This window comes from Hippichthys cyanospilos, chromosome 20, assembly GCF_059441005.1.
Source record: "Hippichthys cyanospilos isolate Australia breed blue-spotted pipefish chromosome 20, RoL_Hcya_1.0, whole genome shotgun sequence".
NCBI lineage: Eukaryota > Metazoa > Chordata > Actinopteri > Syngnathiformes > Syngnathidae > Hippichthys > Hippichthys cyanospilos.
This window is the reverse complement of record NC_142388.1, coordinates 8,455,001-8,462,419: the sequence shown is the minus strand read 5'-3', so window position 1 is coordinate 8,462,419 and position 7,419 is coordinate 8,455,001. Positions and strand designations below refer to the sequence as shown.

The following is a 7,419-nucleotide window of genomic DNA, read 5'->3' as shown; positions in this document are numbered from 1 at the left end:
GTAAATAGTGTGCGTAAATGAGACTGTTTTTTTGTTAAAAAGGATTACCGGTAAATTAAATGGTTCTAAATGTCAAAAATGACCAACAGTATGTTTTTAATATAATCGTAGGTCTAGTTATCGTCGAATACGGACAACGGTAAATAGCGTGCGTTATAAAAAAACGGTCTAAATCTTACACATTGTCCCTTTAAAGTTTTCAGTTCCTAACTCCAAACAAGAAGGTGAAGATTTGGACTTCATTTTGAGTAGTTCCCACCATGTCGATTGAGAGTACCTCTGTGAAACTTGAAAACAATGTTTTTTTTTCAAATGCAGGTTACTTAAGTGGCGATTACGTTGACCGAATGCTCATTACGCGGGAATGCTCCAACCACAGCGCCAATCTTGTTTGACCTTCGCGCCAACAAAAAACAATTTGCTTTCTATTCCTGAATGCAAGGAACATTCATGCGTTTCCTGTCACATTTACACAATTATTCCTAGTCCTTGAATGTCTCCTAACTGAGTTTCTCCGGGATGTGCGAAGGAACATTAACCCTCCCCCACTAGATGTTTAAACAACTCTGATGGAGACTCATGCAAAATAATTCATCCAGCGTAAAAATCTGTCAACAGTGGGCGACACGTCTTGAATTGAATTCCTTCTCATCTGTACTTGCCGCATGGGGAGCATTGTTATCCTCATCAGTTTGGATATATTCCCCCCGTTGTGAATTTATCATGCTAGATAAGATCTCCAGAGCTGCTTTGCTTTGGCTTATCTCTTAAATGAAAAAGAAATGGAACCGTGCCGATTGCTATGAAAAGGAGCGCACTTTGGGAAAGACCCTGTAACGTTCAGCGTTATTTTAAAAGGCAGATATTTGGGAAGATTGACATTTAAAATGCGAAAGATGCATTTGACTTGCAACTGTGGACTTCCTGTCCACCAAAAAACAGGAAATTAAACAGTCTTGTTTAATTCCAACCGTTTTTTTTTTAGCCCTCTGTGGCAGGAGTTCTCAAACTTTTTGGAGTCAAGGACCCCTTTTTGGAAAACAAATTGTCCAAGGTCCCCCATTGCAACAACAATTGTTTCAGCCAAACACACATGCTGTTTTTTTCACCAATAGATTCAATTTGAGAGCAAGTATATTTGTTACTTTTCAGCCAAGTTTACACAATAAAAATTGCAAAATCGCACTTACCTCACAACAAAGTGGGTCAATTTCCTCCAAACAGGCTGCTGCCACATATTTAATGATGAAATAATCCAGCTCTTTGATGATGGTGTGGATTATGTGGGTCAAATTTCAAAATGAGCTTTAAAAAAATAAAAAAATAACATATATATATATATATATATATATATATATATATATATATATATATATATATATATATATATATATATATATATATATATATATATATATATATATATATATATATATTTTAACTCCGTGGGAACAATAACAGTTTTGTATAATGGACATACTGTAATTGAATTGTAAGCCACAAATACCGTATTTTCCTAATTTTGGTTGATAGGTGATCAAAACTAGTGACTGATCTGCGACCTTGCAGATTGTCTTCCGTGTCTTTCATGCCCCTCAAAATGTCTTCATTGAAAAATAAATTGCTTGGGGCTGTGGCAAAGCAGGGACGGTTCCATCTGTTTTTATGAAGTTGGGCATGTGACATTGACAAGCTATGATGGGTAAAAATGGGCGGTTTTGTTGCTTAGTTTATATTCCACAAATGCTAGTGGGACAGCATCATGTTGCAAAGATTATTCTTGAACTGACCTCTCTTTTAAATTTGAAAAAGTATGCACAATATGTCACTTAAAAGTGTCAAACGCCATTAGTTTTATCATGCCGTTATCATTATATATTCATGTAAAATATTGTTTTGGGGTTGAGAATTTTTTGTTTATTTTTTTTGCTCACCGTCATCTTCCACTTGACAAGCCGTCATGAAAAATTGCAGTACACCATTCTAGCACTTGAGGGCGTGCTGCAATTTGCCCGCTCACCGACAGTCAATAGAGGTGACAAGAACCGGAAACAAAACTACGCTGCCTTCAAAATACTACACAGCGTCCAATGCACAGCGAGACAATACAAGTACAGTAGACGTATTAACTACTGGATAAGATGTAAAAATGCTCAGTCTTTTCATACGACCATTTTGCAATAACGGAATCATCATGCTGTTTTGATCACTAGGATAAATTGTGTGAATAAAGTGTAAAAATAAAACTGTTAAAAATAATGGAACGTGAAAATAGTTTTTGTTTTTCCCCTAAAGGTAAATAATGCAAAACATAAATGATGTAACTGATAGGTGATATGGAATATGTTAAAGTTGCTTACTGTTTCATTTGTTGTTATTGAGGCTTAAGATATTTAAAAAAAAATGACTGTGGCAATACGCAACTTAAATAATGTGTGTGTGTGTGTGTTGGAGGGGGTAATGAGAAATAAGCAGAGCGACAAGCCCGCGGTGTGCGTGTTGCTGTGTACTGTATTCCAAGCGTCACACTCACGAACTTTATTGTGAAAAGAACTTTCCGGAAGTTGAATTCTTTCTTTCCCAATTTATGTTGACACCGGCAGATAGCCACAGTTCAGGCTCGCTGCTCGTACTCTTTACCAGTGTGTCTCAGTTCCCTTCCCATTTGCACACATTGATCCCACCGCCACATTGACAGATTTCGCTTGCAGCCCCGACCGGATGCCTCTGGAAGCCGCTGTCGCACGTCCAGGTAAGGATGCCTCTAAAGTCTGTATGTGGCAGCTACTGTCCGTGTGCCCCCCCTTCACCTCTTCCACGCGACATCCCCGGCCTGTTGCCTGCGTCGCTGCCGCCGCGATCGGCGATCGGTCGCTGGGTCCCGTTATTCGGAGACTTATTTTGCTCATCCCCGGAAGGATGTCCCGCCTATAGCCTGCTACGCTACTTCCCCGTTCAGCAGCCCCCTTTTGTGGCTAATAAAGCGGGAAGACGGCGAAAAGCTGCAGGTAAACAATCCCGGCGCATCTGCTGAACTGTCACGGTTGTTCGCACGGAGCCTTCTGCTTTGGTTTTCGCTGTGAGTTGAAGCTAAACGCTGAACAAGGTGTGTAGCGTTGAAGCTAATGGTCGGCAGTTTATATGAGTGACCTCCACGCACGCGATGCAATGCAATACCATAATGTACATCCCTTTGCCCCCCCCCCCCCCCATTTTTGTTTTTTTCTGTATCATGCATGCATCCCATATATTTATATGCATATACATACGTCCATACATTTTCTATAGTTGCTTCTTATCCTCACTTGGGTCGCTGGCTTGCTGGTGCCTATCCCAGCTGTCTACGGGTACCCTGAACTGGTTGCCAGCCAATTGCAGGGCACACCGAGACAAACAACCATTCGCGCGCAGAACCACACCTTAGGTCCTATCATGCGTGTTTTTGCAATGTGGGAAAAACAAAGTGCCCGGGAGAGAACCCTCACGGGCTCGGGGAGAACATGCAAACGCCACATAGGAAGACCAGAGCGAGCTGTATTCGAACTCAGGACTCTGAATTGTATTGTGAGGCAGATGTGCTAATCACTGCTCCACCATGCATACATATATATATATATATATATATATAATGCTACAAAGTTAAAAAAATGTATTTTTGTCATCTATAGGCAGCTTCGAACTGCATGCCACAGTTGTAACATCAGATACTTGCGCAGAAACATGGTATATATTTGTGCCCCCCCAGGAATCACAGCTGGTCAAGAGTAGGGCTGCACAATTAATCAGGTTTTAATCGCGATCACGATATTGGCTTCCACGATTCATTAAGATGATCCACGGCAATATTAACATTTATTTAAAAAGTCAAGCACTTTTTTAATGACAAGTCAAATCAAGCACTTTGTTTGACCCACCACCAGGGGGCATTTTTTCCCACATGTTTGCATGACAAAAGCCTCTTATTTTCTCGGCCTAATATATCATTTACCAGTGTGAAATGGCGTTGTTATTCACCTGATTCCTAATATATACAGTGCTAGCTGCCAATTGAGGTGCAAAATTTGAATGAATTCAGTTTGAAATGACCGAAAATGGCATTTTGACTGGTAATTGATTAAAATTTGCTTAAAATTAAATAATGTCCTTGTTTCTAAGTAGGCTTATTTCTTTCATTGGTTTGCACTCAGCAAGTAAGTTAGCTGTGTTGCCCTGTGTGCCACTTTAATTATTATTTACCTTAAGTATTTTAGTTTATTATTATTATTTGTAAGTATCAAGCCTTGTTTATATACCGCTTGTCTAAAAAAGGGCAATAAATAGACACGTTTCACCGTGATTAATAAACGTGATTTCAATATTGACCAAAATGATCGTGATTTTTATTTTGGCCATAATCCCGCAGGCCTAATTCCAACACATAAAAAACTTTATTAGTCTTGACTCGACAGCAATAAATCACCGGATCGTCGTACTGTGACCACAGTGACGCTTTCCGCTCCTTCCTATTGCAAGCGACATCCATTGTACCCTCATCTGAATTGATGCCATTGCGGTAGAAAGTCAACACCCAGGAAAACTAATGCATCATTAATGTTATGTAATAAAGTCCACCCCGATAACGTGAGGCAGACTGATTGAGTTAGCAGCCTTAATCTATCCATGAATAAGTAAACAGTCGCACATATTGCCAGGACCAGGAAATGCATCTCGACCCTATGGCGTTATTTCACACCGCAAAGATTGTTATCATCCTTTACCTCCGTCTTTACTAGTTCACAGCTAATACTCGAGGAACGTCCCAGCGTGGGCAAAATGCAAATAATTACTTTGGGACAGTTCAGTCCCGGATGCATGCATTTTGATGAAGCACTTAAATCTAAGAACTTGATTGGATTTTTGTGACCAGCGGCCACAGTTTGCGCTCAAAGTTTTCCCGCTTCGGCGGGATTTACACTTGCCTCATTCAAGATATTGATTTGGTATTTCGTGGTACATTTTGACGTGAATGATATGAATGAATACAAATTCAAAACGTCAAGTGCGGATGCTTTCCAATCATAGCTCTTTTACGAGGAACCTTTTATTTTGAAAGGGTATTTTTGCAAACAATCTCCCACTTTTGTCATTTTAGTTATGATTTACTTTGTTTGAATTGCTTCTTTACTTTCTTCAAGGCTCTTTTGTCCTCTCCCTCCGCCCTTCATTGGAGCTTCCACCCTCCCTGACTTGTCTGTCTTCATTTTTGACTAATGACTTCATTAAACTTATTAGTGCTACTTTGCCAGCGAGGTTAGATATCAAGCACGGCGAGCCAAACCGGGCGGTGACTGCTACACTTTTATCTGCGTGAAACAGGGCGCCTATTAGTGGCACAAGCAAAAAGCCAATCCCGCGTTTAGTTGGCCGCCGCAATCCTCCGCCGAGTGGAATTTTATTTAAAATAGCTTTTGGATTTGTTTTTCGTTTCAATGCTGTCTGCAGTAGCAGGCTGTCACCTGCACAGCGGGCGCCTCTGTTTGCATGAAAAGACATTCTAATTTCAAGCGTCACAGTGTTTTGACTCGGTGTACTGTGGCTGTGTATAATGCTTGATATTCTTCGGCTTCAGCTTGCGTGTGTGCAGAATTCCAACACTTTGTTATAGGTTTTGTCTCCCTTTTTTTAGCGGACCAGAATTGACAAATTGTACAGCGGAACAATTCATGTAGATTCTGATGGGATGATAAACCTTAGTAAAAATATCATTGCGGCACAGTTAGGGCTGCACGATTAATCGAATATAATCGCGACCGGGATATTGGCTGATTAATTAAATCAAACACTTTGTCATCCTACCACCAGGGGGGCGATGTTTCCCAAAATTATTTACCAGTGTGAGATGGCGTTGAGTTTCTCACCTGATTTTCTAATGCACACAGTGCTGATAAATGTAAAAACAACAAAAAGACACTTTAATGTCTCCCATTTGTCAGTCTGTCTCACGAAGCAGACTGGATCTTGATGATTCTTTGCACATTGATAGATTGAAGCAGAAATCAGTCAGTCCTGTCATTTTGAATCAAAAAATCAATCCTGATTCGAATCGTTGACACAAAAATCAGTATCCAATCGTGAGCCTAAGATTCCCACCCTTAATACGACAGAGTTCATTTCTACTGCCCTTATTGCTCTATTACTGTTTTTGTGTTATTGCCTACTTTATTGTTTGCTCGATTGTGGAATGTAGTTTGCTCGGGGAAGTGAACAGAATTTCATTACAGCAGTATAGTATATAGTATTACTCTGCATATGACAATAAAAGTGGAATCTTAAATCCTATTTGCTCGTCAGGAAAATGCTCACTGAGCTGTTGTTTGATTCAAGGCACCTGAGCAGCTTTTTCAGAGGGCAAAATCGCTTTGAAAAGCACCTGGCTGCCAGCACATTTCTACTCTCATCCTTCCCGAGGCCCTTTGTTATCAGCGATGTACGGCAGAGCGTCTGAGTAGTGAGCGTAAGAGCCAATCATAGTGAGTGAGGGGCAGGTTTCCATGGAGAAAAGTGGACGGGGTCTGAGAGGGTGCTGAATTCCGCTTTCAGATGGCACCCAAGTAAGAAATTCCTAGGGAGGTCTAGCTTACTTCGCTCCACTTTCATAATTGATGGCACACCGGTTTTTGTGTCCGCCATGTCAGAATACAGGCTAAAATATTGATAATTGTTTTCCAAAGTGAAAGAAGATGCATGTAAATCCTTCGATTTAAAACAATGATGGTCAGGGAATATATAGTCTAAAGAAGGTGAAGCTCTGAGGATTTGAACAACTGTAGGTCAAACTCTTAAGTCTTAAGCAAATCTTAAAAATATTGATGAATTGCAAAAACATACTATACAGTATAATAGTAAAAAATACACACACATTATCCATATTAGGGCTGCACAATTAATCCGAATTTTAATGGCGATCATGATATTGGCTACCACGATTATCCTCAGCGATATTAACATTTGAAAAGCCGACACTACATGTCAAATCAAGCAATTTGTCATCCTACCACCAGGGGGCAATGTTTCACACATGTTTGCATGACAAAAGCCTTTGCTAATCTCACCCTAATATTATTTACCAGTTTGAAATTGCGTTGAGTTTCTCATCTGATTAATAAGATATAAAGTGCTAGCTGTTAATTGAGACCCATTTTGAAAAACCCAATTGACAAAAAATTGGAATAAATTTGGTTTGAAATGAGCGAAAATGACATTTTGACTGCGAATTGATCAAAATTGGCCATAATCGTTGAGCCCTAATATATAGCTGGTTTAATCATAGATTTGCCTGTTTGAATCATAAATTTGTAAACTTGCTCGGTTTTCTTTTTCCTGGAGGGGCTTTGCAAAGTGTAATTGAGAAGCGCTGCACTTTTTTTTTAAACTTAGCCC

General features: G+C 39.8%; 1 protein-coding gene across 1 annotated transcript in view; it reads left to right on the top strand.

The window, feature by feature from the left end:
* The first annotated feature begins 2,595 nt into the window (after positions 1 to 2,595).
* fut8b (fucosyltransferase 8b (alpha (1,6) fucosyltransferase)) overlaps positions 2,596 to 7,419 on the top strand; it is a 101,037-nt gene continuing 96,213 nt past the window's right edge. The window contains exon 1 of the mRNA XM_088403312.1: positions 2,596 to 2,752. The gene's annotated coding sequence lies outside the window, so the exon portion shown is untranslated. The remainder of the gene's footprint in view (positions 2,753 to 7,419) is intronic.